This window comes from Pinus tabuliformis, chromosome 5_2, assembly GCF_031772625.1.
Source record: "Pinus tabuliformis cultivar Carrire ecotype Pingquan chromosome 5_2, CPIR1, whole genome shotgun sequence".
NCBI lineage: Eukaryota > Viridiplantae > Streptophyta > Pinopsida > Pinales > Pinaceae > Pinus > Pinus tabuliformis.
This window is the reverse complement of record NC_142306.1, coordinates 49,632,084-49,645,584: the sequence shown is the minus strand read 5'-3', so window position 1 is coordinate 49,645,584 and position 13,501 is coordinate 49,632,084. Positions and strand designations below refer to the sequence as shown.

The 13,501-nt window shown below is 36.6% G+C and overlaps 1 pseudogene; it reads left to right on the top strand.

The window, feature by feature from the left end:
• Positions 1–4,540: 4,540 nt before the first annotated feature.
• Positions 4,541–7,810, top strand: LOC149157525 (high affinity sulfate transporter 1-like; annotated as a pseudogene).
• Positions 7,811–13,501: the final 5,691 nt, after the last annotated feature.

The following is a 13,501-nucleotide window of genomic DNA, read 5'->3' as shown; positions in this document are numbered from 1 at the left end:
GTTCGGGCTGCGTGGAATGGTTCGTGATTGCATGACTCATTGATGGATGGCTGCGACCATACCTGAGTCTTCATGGATGGCTGCGACCATACCTTTATCATTATCATGGTCTTATTAGTTGGGTGGCTGCATCCATACCACAGACCTCTGTACCCATGCCTAGACTACATGTATTTCACTATCAGAGATATCAGTTGTACTTGCACCTGCAGGTTCTTCCAAATGGTGTTCCGGCTCAGTCAGTTTCGTAAAGCATTTCACCCCTCCTACTCTCTCGGGTTTCATACTTTAGGGGGCATATGTTAAACAGTAATTTGTCACTGCCTTCACCCCAGTCATTCTACTGTGTCATGTGTCCCAGTGAAACATGCTCATACTGAACAAATGCTCTCTTATGTTGCCAAGTGACCCACTTTTCCTAGGTTTTCTGCCTCATCGCGATAATGGAATTAATATATGTGATGAACAACGGTTGTAAATAGTCCAGCCGCGCTTCCAGCGCGGAAGTACATCTGTTTCCAGCGACGGTCTGATTTCATGCTCCGACACGAGGCTACTTGCTATCTTTAGCGACGGTCTGACTGGCTACATTGCCTACTAGCTATGTCAGCACTAAAGCTTAGTTATAAACTCGCAATGATCCAGATTGTGCGAATTCGTTCCAACAGTCAGCCTTCTGTATGTTTCCAGACCTAGTTGTTGGCATAGTTTGTGTTTCGCTTCCTCCTCTGGTATGGCAGTTCCGTCATTTTTTCTACCTTCCTTGGGGATAAGCTCTCTCTTCCACCTTTCATGGAGACTCCTTCTCCTATTTAAATACTCACCATTGCTATGATCAGCTAGTTGGTAATTCTTTGGATTGAGCAGTACTGTTAGTGCTTTTGAGTTTGATAGATAGTTGGTGTGGGTGTGACAAGTGTGGGATTGTTAATAGCTTGTGGAAGGTTGTGAAGTGCCCTTAACTTTGTGCTTAAACTTATGAGTGTGAGAGAAACTTTGTATGTTGGGAGATCCATCTTCAAAGAGTGAATGCTTGAGAAATACACTGGTTGGACCCTCTGAGAAGGCTTGTGATGTCAAGATTTTGGTTGTAAGCTTACTCTTATTTCATTATTAATACAATCAATGATGTTTTCCTATGTCTTGTATGTAATTTACTTGATAGCTCATGAATTCTTGACTTTGTGAGTAAATAGATCATTGTTGTTTTCTGGTTACATGCTTTGTTGTATTTCCTTTGCATTGTTTCAGTTTGATCACTCATTGAGGAGAAGGAAGCGAAAGCTGGAGCAAAGCAACGGAACTTTATCGACCACCGGTTGAGGTAGGCCTCCAACTATGACTTTTTAAGGAAATCTATTGTTGATTTGTCTCTGCTGTGACTAGACCCACTCTAGGGCTAGAGGGGTTGCCTCTGTCCGCAGAGGGAACACTTTCCTACATCACACACATAGTAAGGTATAGACTCATATACAACATGTTCTTTCCACAAGTATGGTTGTCCTAATAATACATCACAAAATTCAAGAGGAGAAACATCACAAAGTACCCGATCCGTGAAGGGCTTGATGTTGTAGGGAAGGTGGCACTACTGGCTGACACGGAGATCTCGTCCTTGGTGAAGCCACCCGATGGTGTACCGATGCAGATGTGGTGTACTGATGGTGTACTATTGGCTGACTTTATAGCTCTGCACATGCATTTATTCTAGGTAAAACTTCGGGAAAACAACCTGCTCACTTTGTTACATAGCCTTCAAAGATTGGATTTTTCTAGACTATTTTGTATGTTATTAATTTTATTTTATATGTTTCAAATTTTACTTTGAGTGTGAAGAGAAATTCGAGCTGAAAAAAAATAAAATCTGGTGCATACAGTCCTAATCTCCAATACTTAGGTGTAGATTTCTTATGTCTTATTGTTTATCACATATGCCAGAACAATTTGTTTCAATTATATTTGATTCAAGAATCACCAATTGGTTAGTACATTTATGACTAACATAATTATTTTCTTCAACAACACTGATAGAGATTATGATATCTCTTCCTGCGAGCGATCCTTTGACTTTAAATAATGTATCAACTCTTTTATTAAAGGTTCTAGGAAACCTTTCAGTACTAGTCTCCATTTTACTTCTTAAATATTAAATACTTCTTTTTTTTTAATAATTTTTTTTTTATATATATAATTTTTTTTAACTCTCTTTTTATATAATTTTTCTTTTTATTTTATATATATAGTTTTTTTTATCTATATAATTTTTATTTTATTTTTTTGTTTAATATATATATGTGTGTGTGTGTTTTTATTGCAAATTATAATAATTATAATTTATAACTTTATGATATTTTTAATGAACTAGCAAAACTATATTAAAATTATATAATATAGTTTTAAATAATTAATCAAGTCCCAAGCCTTTATGGCTATGGTCACAACGTTTGACTTGGTAAAGAACTACGTTGGTGACGGATGGTGCGACTGCAACACAGGTTAATGGGATGGACAGGACAAGGCGATCGATGGACAGACGGCAGCGGTGCCCAAGCGGAGAGCCGATGAACACTAGACGGCGGAGCTGAGTGAAGTGATGGGGAGCAGAGAGCGGCTGAACTGGATGGTGGAATAGCGGAATGGACGGCGGAACAGCGGCTAGCACGATCAACGGCGTGAGGGACGCACGATAGTGCGAGTTGAGGGCGAGGGTATACCAAAATGTGGTTGACAAGGGGAGAGCAGCATGGAAGGGGTCAACGGAACGGGGAGCAGACGAAGCGGAAGCTGGGAGTATAGGAAAAGACGCAGTGGGTAGTACGAGGGAGACAAGGGTGTGGGATGGCAGCGATGTGTGGTGTTGCACGACGGTGGTGGCAGATTGTTGAAGATGTCGCAGCAGACGGCAAATTTGACAGTCCAGGCGGCTAGTCAATGAAGGGCAGCGGCTATCTATGAGGTTGGGCAGCAAGGTATGGGTGACGGAGGGAGCTGTGGTGGCTGTCTACCTCTGGCTCCCTATTTTTGTCACTTTTTTTGTACTTTATATATATATATATATATATATATATATATATATATATATTTATATCACTCTTTTATTTTTCATAGACCAATTGACCTTTTTTATTTTTCTTTATATATTGATTTTATTTTGTTATCTTTTTATTTTGAATGGCCAAATGGTTGATAGTGAAATGGAAAAACTCCAAATTCTTGTAGTGAAACACTTCAATGACAACAATGTTGATGAATTTGACGGTCAAAGACCTGGATCGAAGAACACGACTCTGTGCAGCAGTGGAGCAGCGAAAGGATCCACTGCTCTGATACCAAATGAAACGAACAAAGTTCCTTTTACAAATTAATTACTGCAAAAAACTTGGAATATCGAGATATCCATGAAGATACAAATATTATATATTAAAATGGGTGAATAAGAATAAGAATGAATGAACAAATACAATAAAAACGATTACTTATATATCAAGTAAGTGTCCCTTTATGAAAAATCATATTTCATTTAGACATGCTTCTTCAATCTAATTACTCAATAACTAATAATTATTTATGCTTATTATCATTTACATTATTTATATATATATTATTCATTACACAGTATTTATTTATATATGTATGTTTGACTACGTGAATACAACGCACACTATTCATAGTAGGGCACCCCAATGCATGGATCTCGTACAAACGCAGGCAGGGAACGTTGTATCAGGTTGGGCAGACGGCCAGAGAAGCTGAAGGTTGACTTTGTTAGATCTTATCCCACTATTCCCATCTATTCTCTGAGGACGTGATATGTAAATACCCCCTCGGGGTTTCAGCAGACACAACCTGTTTTATATTATCGTGAATTAGGCTGCATGAAATTTAAATATTTGCATGCCAAGTTATACTGTTTTTTTTAGAGAGTTTCAATTGTTTTGGGATTGTTACATTGAACCCCTAATGTGGGGGCATGTTATAGGTTTCCTGCAATTTAAAGATTTGCGTGCCGGGTTATACTGTTTTGGGAGCTTGTTTGAATTTATTTAATTTATAGCTTTCTGTCACTCGCTCAGCGAGGTTATGGAGTCTTCCTGCCCTGCGCTGTGTGGCCAACTTTTATATCAATTTTTAATAAATAGTTTCATACTAATGGGAATTACATTCAGTGTATATGCACCCTTGTGAATTCAAAAAGCCTGCTGACAGACACCCAAAAGTTCATAGTCTGCTTTTCAACATTTATTATGTACTCTTTAATGGAGAAAAAATTTCAGAGTTATTTGCAACTTTAGACATGCAAAGGCAGACTAGTTTTTACGTGTTTCTTGATTTATCCATGCCAATCATTTGTATTATGATTTAATCCAATCTTTTTGCTTACTGGCAAATTGGTAATGACTTGGGCAACCAAAATATAAACCTTCTTTTCTTCCCTAACGTCTTGCCCCATTTTTGAAACATGGGAATGTTGTGTGCTGCGAGAGTTGAAATTGAAATTCAGTAAATCGAGTAACAAGTCTCATATTCGTTACAAGTACAAATGGTTCGCCATGTAGATGCTCAATCTGACACTGATCAACACATGGATGGTCCTGACCACGAGGATTCTGACATTGCAAATCCCCCTTCATCCTGCAGAAGGCGGATGATTTCGGTCCAGTGTACAGAGTTGGTGCTCCACCTCGTTCGAAGCTGGTAAACGAGTTCAAAATTGCAGTAAAGGAGACATTATTCCCCGATGACCCTTTCCGCCAATTCAAGGATAGATCAGATTAGGCATAGAGGGAATGTTTCCCATACTTGAATCGGGAAGGCCGTACTCGTTAACTAAGTTCAAAGGGGGTTTGATTGGAGGTTTAACAATTGCCAGCCTCTGCATTCCTCAGGTAGTTTTCTATTCCATGTGTTTTTAGTAGTTGTATACTTACCAGTTTGCATTATATTAGTAACTAAAAGAGTAATGCAGTCAAGCAAGGTAGAGTAGTAATGCAGTCAAGCAAGGTAGAGTGGTGGGGACGGTTTGTTGTCTTCGTTCCCACCTTAGCTTAGCTTTAATATAGCATGTTTGACCATGTAAAACTATTATTTACCTTGAAATCTAGATAGATGTTAGTGGAGGCAGCCAGTACCAAATTGGTACAGTGAATCACAAAATAAACTAAATTAATAATACAATGCAAAAGGAAAAACTTTTTGGTTAGGCTCTCGATCCAGTCTTTGAACTTAGTGTTGCCTCTTTACCAGTTTGAAGGAATGCTATTCTATAACCATGGTTTTGAATGCTTGTTTTCTTCTCATAGGATATTGATTATGCAAAATTGGCTGACATGGATCCTCAATATGGCCTTTGTAAGCTTTTCTCTTTCCCTTCACATGATGTGGTGATGGACTCACCTCTACGAACATTTGTACAGTATTCAATTGTTTTGATTTCTATGCTCTTTTAGAGGCCCATTTGCAAGTCTAACTTTTAGGTATATAATATAGCAATTTGGAATTATGGAGAGGTAAATTTTAGGCTTCTGATTTTGTTAGTTAACACAAAGGGTTGAAACCGAGTATATATCTTACTGTATTCTATACACCACTAGATGGATGAGTGTTTAACTAGTCTTCCCATTTTTTTAAAAAGATTCGAGCTTTTTACCACCATTGATATATGCTGTGATGGGAAGCTCCAGGGATATTGCCATTGGGCCAGTAGCCGTTGTTTCCATCTTGTTGGGCACCTTGGTCAGGAATGAAATAAACGCTATTAACTCTGTTGATTACTACAGGCTTATCTTCACATCAACATTTTTTGCTGGTGTTTTTCAGACAGGGCTGGGAATCTGCAGGTAGTTTCAAATGCTCATTGATTATGCAATACATATATTTACAAAGTAATTCTTTGATTATGCAATACATGTATTTACAAAGTAATTCTATCTATTCTGCTTAAATTATCACTTAATGATAATTGTTTTCGGCAGGTTTGGTTTCCTGATTGATTTTCTATCATATGCTTCAATTGTTGGCTTCATAGGAGGTGCAGCCAATACAATTGGACTACAACCGCTGAAAGGATTGCTTGGCATACAAAATTTCACCACAAAGACAGATGTAATCTCTGTAATGAATTCTGTATGGGGTGCAGTCCATCATCGAGTACGTAAACTTACCAGTCCTGAAGGCTTTTATTGTGAAATTGTCATCATCTATAGGCTAGAACTCTTTGCATTGTGTTTTTGGGTTGCTTCATATTTTATTAAATAGTAGCCAAAAGTAATAAGTCTATTTTGTGATACAGTTTTGCTAGGTTGTGACAATTGCTCTGGAAAAATAACGAAATTCGATTCTTGAACCCATTACAATTTACAACATTCTATGGTTTTTTCAGTGGAATTGGCAAACTATTTTGACTGGATTATGCTTTCTGATCTTTCTTCTGGCGGCGAAATATATTGTAAGTCCGGTATCTCCATAATATGCTCAACGAAGAAATGCTTTAGGAAAAGGCTTATATATCATTACCTTGATGTCGAGAAATTTGGCCTCACTTTCTTGCTAAGGGTGACTAGCACTCGAGTTTGAAGTTTGGCTATGTATGCAGTATTCGTTCATTAAATAAAAGATCCCCAGAAATTTTGAAGTAATCTTATTAGTTATAATCAACTACAACAGGGCAAGAAATACAGGGGCCTTTTTTGGGTGCCTGCTGTGGCTCCTTTAATCACGGTCATATTGGCAACTCTCATTGTCTATTTAACCCGTGCAGACAAACAAGGTGTATAAATTGTAAGCACATCGTTCTTCTATTCGAAGTGGCTATAATCTATTGTTTATTATTACCAGACCTAATTGTGGACACCTTACATATTATGGTTCTGACAATGAACCATGCTGTATGCAGGTAAATCATATAAAAAAGGGAATAAATCATCCTTCCATATATGAACTTGCTTTCAGTGGAAGTCTTCTTGCGAAAGGTGTTAAAATTGGTTTTGTGGCTGCTTTGATTGCTCTTACGGTATGATCAAAAGATCCCTTGCATAAGAAATATGCCTTTTAGAAAATTTTGAAGTGTCTTAGGTTTTTCCTTTGAGAGAAATAGAATGAAAATATGCTCCTGAACTTCAGTGAAACAGAAGTTTAACGTTTAAAAGGTATGAAGTGTTAGGATGGAGAGATAACTTACATCTTGTGATAGTAACAATGATTGAATGGAAAACCAAAGCTTACCTTTTTACACTGGAGACCTGTTTTAGGAAGGCATTGCTATAGGAAGAACTTTTGCAGCCTTGAATGATTATCATTTGGATGGAAACAAAGAAATGGTAACAATGGGTGTTATGAATATCGTTGGCTCATTGACATCTTGCTATGTTACTACAGGTAGCTTTAGATTCTTTATTCATGGCTGCTTCCTTCAAACATTATATTTTTGTATCTGAAGTGATCCATTTAGTCATTTAATTGTATGCTTGTTTTCTTTGGCAGGGTCTTTCTCACGTTCAGCAGTGAATTATAGTGCAGGCTGTCAGTCAACAGGTTCCAATGTTGTGATGTCAACCGTGGTTCTTCTGACACTACTAGTGATCACACCAATTTTCAAATATAGGCCAGATGCAATCTTGGCTTCAATTATTATTGCTGCAGTTATTGTTTTGATTGACATCAAGGCAGCACATCTCATCTCATTTGGAAAACTGATAAGCTGTACTTTCTTGCCTGCATGGGAGCATTTTTTGGTGTAGTATTTGCATCTGTTGACTATGGACTTTTGATTGGAGTAAGCATTATTTTCTTCACTATGCATGGGATAAATTAAAGGCATGAATATATGAATCAATCATTGGGGATAGGTGCAGCTCAGTATTACTTGGGAGCGGGAGCGAAAGCGGGGAGCGGGAGCGACATTTTCAAAAGCCCCCGGTTTGGGAGCGAATCCCAGAGCGATTTTTACATAATATATATATTTTTTATATTTTGATTCATATATGTCAACAAAAACATGTAGAATGATGAATTAGATATAAAAAACATAAAAAAACATAGATTGATCATTGAACCATATAATATCAATCATCTAGAAGTTATAATCTTCATCAACCATGTTAACAAGTTAGTAACATACATATTACAACATATTAAGTCTCGTGAATCATGATTCATCAATCTTAAAGTTTCAACTTCAAGCTTTCAAAATTGAAAATTCAATATATAACATTTATCATCATTGATCACCAAAGTTGTACTTGTAAGCTAAGTTTAACCATTACAAGAAATAATATCTAACATGAAATGAAATGTTATAAAATGAATTATGAAATGAAATGAAACAACTTTCATGAAGCATCATATTCATAATTCAAAATCATTACCAATGAGTTATAATTGCCAACTTCAAACTTCAAACTCAAATTGTCACAGTCATATATTGTTTACAAAAAATATCATTATGATATGAAAGAGTCAAGACTCAACATTTATGAAAACTAATAGAAACTAGAAAAGATAAGTAAACTGTAAATCTATATCTACTACTACATGTGGCCCTTGCCACGAGAAGTATCTAATGTATGAGCAGGTCGTGGTGGTCTTCTAGGAGTCTCTTGCACAGATCGACGACCAGAACTAGAAGGCACCTGCCCTCCACGTGAGGGTGTAGATGGAGGCGGCAATAGCAAAGGAACAAGACTCGAAACTCGAGCACTGCTACTAGATGGTGGAGGTGGCATGGTTGTTGCTTCATCTTCCTCTCTTGTAAGTTCCTCTTCCAGTGCTTCAAGATGTATAGTGCCATCCTCCAAATTATCATCCTTTGGGTGCTTGTCCCAAATTTTATATGTTGGATCCTCATAAGCCCAATCACAGTAATGACTCAACAACCTCAAGTTGTAGTGCACATAAACCAAGCTTTCTGCCCGGTTTTCATTGAGTCTGTTTCTTTTCACATTATGTATGAAGTTGTAGGTGCTCCAACACCTCTCTGCAGAAGAAGTATTTACAACCTGTGAGAGAACCTTTTTTGCCAATTTTGGCAAAATTCCATGGCCGCCATATGATTCCCACCATGTGAGAGCATCAAATCTGTCTCTATCTTCCATTGCATGAAAGGTACCAAACAAACCAGTGCAACTGAAGTATCTGCCTATTTCAAGATGCACACTAGCACATTCCTCCCTGTCAGGTATCAACTTTTCTATTGTTTTCAAATATCCTTTAGATACCTCTTCATCTATATGGGGTTTGGTCCTAACCCAACCTCCTGGTGCAGGTTGGCCTAACCAACATGTAGAGTAGTATTTTGGCGTAAGGATATACGCCAAGCAATGTAGTGGAACATTAAGTTTATCCCACCGTACACACACACAATCGTGAATAAGTTTGTACAAGTTGGGATCATTTTTATGAACTATATCTTTTATTTTCCCCAACATGGTATCCATCTGCTCATACACCTCGCCAATCATTGGTTTATCTATATCTGCAAACCGAATCATGTGATAAATGGGCTTGGTGAAATCTAATACTTTCCTCACACGTGCCCAAAACATACCATCAAGAGCAGCCTCCTCCACCTGTTCAAAACTTTGTCTGTCAGCTGCATTTGTAGCCCTTTCCTTTAATACCTACCAGTGTGGACTTGATACCATGCTAGCCAATGACTCTCTTACCTTCAAAAGGCACCTGAAGGTGAGGTAATAACTACCAAATCTAGTCCTCGCAATCTTCAATAACTCCAATGTTGAGTGGCTGTAGAAAAGGCCATGGGTATTGCTATGATTTGTAATAAATTTTATCATTTGTTTTCCTTTCTTGTACAAATCACCAATCCATTTGTAATGTTCTTTTTTGTTCTTAACAACATCATGCATCAAAAAGTTCATTGTGTGAACCAAACACTCAGATCAAAATATGTTGGGGTATTTATTCTCAATAATTTCTCCCGCTGCCTTACAATTAGCATTGTATGGCCCAATACAATCAATTGTTTCAAGTAATGGTTCTGCGATGTTGATGGCAGTCTTGAACTTGTCTGAGTAATCATATGCTGAAAGAAAGATGGCAACACTAACAGAGACAGCAAGAACACTTATCAATGGCTTGCCTTTTACATTTGTCCATCCATCAGATACAATGGACGCCCCATGGTCTGTCCAAGAACTTGTCATTCTATTCAAAGAATGTAATATTTTTGCTTTTTCATGATCAAGTCCAACGGTTCTTGCGTTGTCATACCCAGGGCTCTTGTATCCTTTAGGGGCATCATTTATGGCAAAAACCATTTTGTGCCAATAAGGTGAGCGAAGAACATTGAATGGTATCCCACATGCATAGAAAAATTTGTAAACTTTTGAATCCACATCATTCCTACACCCTTCATCAAGGAAATCTGATATGGTTCTATGCCTTAAACCTGGTGACCCTGTGCCTCCATATCCACTACCTTGGGAGGATCCTGAAGGAGTTCTTTGTGCATGTGATTGTGAGCTTGGTTTAAAGAAACTCTTTGATTTTTTAGATTTGTATTGGGCTTCCTCCTCTTCCCTTATGTATTTGGCTCTATCTGTTGCTAACACACCTGTACAAGTTTTGATTCATATTTTTTAATCTCCATCCCATGGCATTTTCCTGCAGAGGTGTTTTCTGGCACGGGTGTATGAACCTGTGTAATCATTGTTGCAGTGGGGGCAATGAAATTTAATGGTTCCACCCCCTTTCCGTGCTTTAGGCATGTTAACATATTTCCACAATGGAGTTTGGTCTTGTTTAGTTTTTTGAGCTGACTCATGTTCACTCTCCTCGAGCTCCTCCTCACTAGGGTTTTCATCAAATCCACTATGTCCCCCTTCTTCATTTTCAATTTCAACCCTCATTTTTCTACTCTTCAGCACCATAATAACCAAAAAAGGAACCAAGAAGAAGAAAATCCCAAGAAATATAACCATGATGTTTGAAATTTGAAGTTTTGAATCTGTAAAATTTAAAAAAATGGAATGAAAATGGGAATGGGAAATAGAGAAAAATTTATTTATTTATTTAGGAATAATTTAAATTTTAATAAACATTAAAAAAAATTGCTAGACACTTTATTCAATATTGTACAATGTAGAGCCTACCTCTTTGGCGTCCAATCTCCCTTTACAAACTCTTCAATCTCCCCTTTCTCCTTGCTTTCTCTTGCTCCTTGCTCCTCAGGTCCCCACTCTCTCCTTGCTCTCTCTCACTCTCTCCTTGCTCCCCTCTCTCAATCTCCCTCTCTCAATCTCAATCTCAATCTCACTCACTCTCACAATGATAATGAAACCTTTCATCCCTCCCTCCCTCAATTTATATAAAAAAAACTTCTTCTTCTTCTTTTTTCTTTTTCTTCTTTTTTTTCTTCTTTTTTTTTTTTTTTTTTTTTTTGTGCCAATCGCTGTCGTCCATCGCTCGGAGAGCAGTCGGGAGTGATCACTCCCTAGCCGCTCCTGGCTTATAAAAATCGCTCCCGGAGCAACCGGAGCGACTCTCCCTTCTTCGCTCCGCAAAATGGTAGGGAGCGCAAATTTTTTTAACGGGAGCGATTTTGGGAGGGTGGTCCCGACCCACTCCCGAGTCACTCCCGCCCGGAGCACAGATTGGGAGCGAGATCGAGTGGGGGCGGGAGGCGCTCCCCCGCAACACTGGTCCCCTTTTTGCAATATAATCCTCTATGTTCTGTAATATGATTCTCTATGTTCTGTAAATTCCCTTAGATCAAGCAACTGGTCGGTCTATTTTATGCAGCAGTGTATCTTCTTTTTCATTTAAAAATAAATATATTGCTCTGGTGTTCTTATAAGCAACGATAAAGAATGGAAAGTTCCTAGTAATTAAAAATTATTGTAATTATATTGGGGATTTGTAAGCTCGGTAAGAGTATTTTGTTACTTACAATTTTATGTAAACGTATATAAAAGACCTCAATTATATAGTAATGGAGGAGGCCTAGTGTCAATGCAAATCTCTTTGTGAAATTACAACTCACCATACTTAACTCATAGGGAAATGAAGCATTAGAAAAGTCAACTCTAGTTTCAAAACTAGATTCAGTCCCAGTTCACTAAGGTAACTACCAGACAACTATCATTGCACTGGAGCACTAGATTAGAACTAGTAAAGTTGTAAGCTTTAATATAAACAAGTTGGAGTTTGAGATTAAGCCATTTATGCTTAGCCGGGATCATTTAAACATATTCCATAATCCATATTTCAAGCAAAATAAGGCAGCGAAGAATACTGAAATCCCAAGAAAATATGTTAGCTACTAAGAGCAGCAAGATCCCAGCCATGGGGTCTTGATGGCATATGCTTGATCCCATCACGGGATCTTGATGCCACTTGCATACCTTCCCATCAACTTTAGAGTGTGGATCTACAAAATAATGGTATTGCATTGGAAGAGTTAGTTATCTCAAAAATTAAAAATTTTGAGGTGGTAAATTAGAGCAAGGGATTAAAAAAAAAAAACCAAAAACAAAGGTGGAATTAGAAAACAAAAATGGTATTGCATTGGAAGTTGGAGTTTGTTACTTCGGAAATTTTAATTTTGAGGTGGTAAATTAGTGTAAGGAATTAAAAAAAAAATATCAAGCTAGAATTTAAAAAAAACACACGCAAAGTGTAAATCCGTTGGCACTTAAAAAAATCAGAATAAAATAAATGTGTTTATTTTTTTGTGATCACTGTTTTAAAATATTTGTGCAACCACAGTTTTAAAATAGGTAAAAGGAGAAACATTAATATAAAAAATCTCATTAGTGGATATTTTACAAAAGGAGAAATATTAATATTAAATTTATTTATTTATTTACATTATACAAAAATGAAAATAAACAATTTCATTAATTTACATTATACCTATAAATTATTTAGTCATTAATTTACATTATATAAAAATGAAAATAAACAACCTTATTAATTTACATTATACCTTCGAACTATTTAGGCCTATTTCATTCTCTAACAGATTTTAGTTACTTTTAAGGCATTTTCTAATTTTTATGTGTTTTGAATTTTTTTATTGGAATTTGGTGGTCAAATTGTAATTTTTTTTTGGTTTAAAATGTGTTTTTGACCATATATATATATATAGTTAACACTTTGGAAAACCCCTTGTGTACATGGATTATGGAGAGTTCACAATTCAAATTTGTTATTCCAACAAATCCTTGCCAAATTCCCGGCAAAATCTACTAGAAAATATGCCCCAAAAAAAATATAAAACATATAACAAATAAACTATGACTTTGAAAAAAAGTATTTAATTTTATTTAGTTTTAGTGAGAGGAAATAAAAAATAAATTTAAAAAAGGGAAATGAGTTTTTGATTAGTAAATTGTAAAGGCTAGCTCAAACATCAAATATTCAAAATCCTGTTATTTTTACTTTTCAAATTTCATTAATATTAACATAATGAAAATTTATTAATTTTTTTAAAAGATAATAATAAAGATTGGGCTTATATCATGTGGTTCAATTATTCAAAATAAAC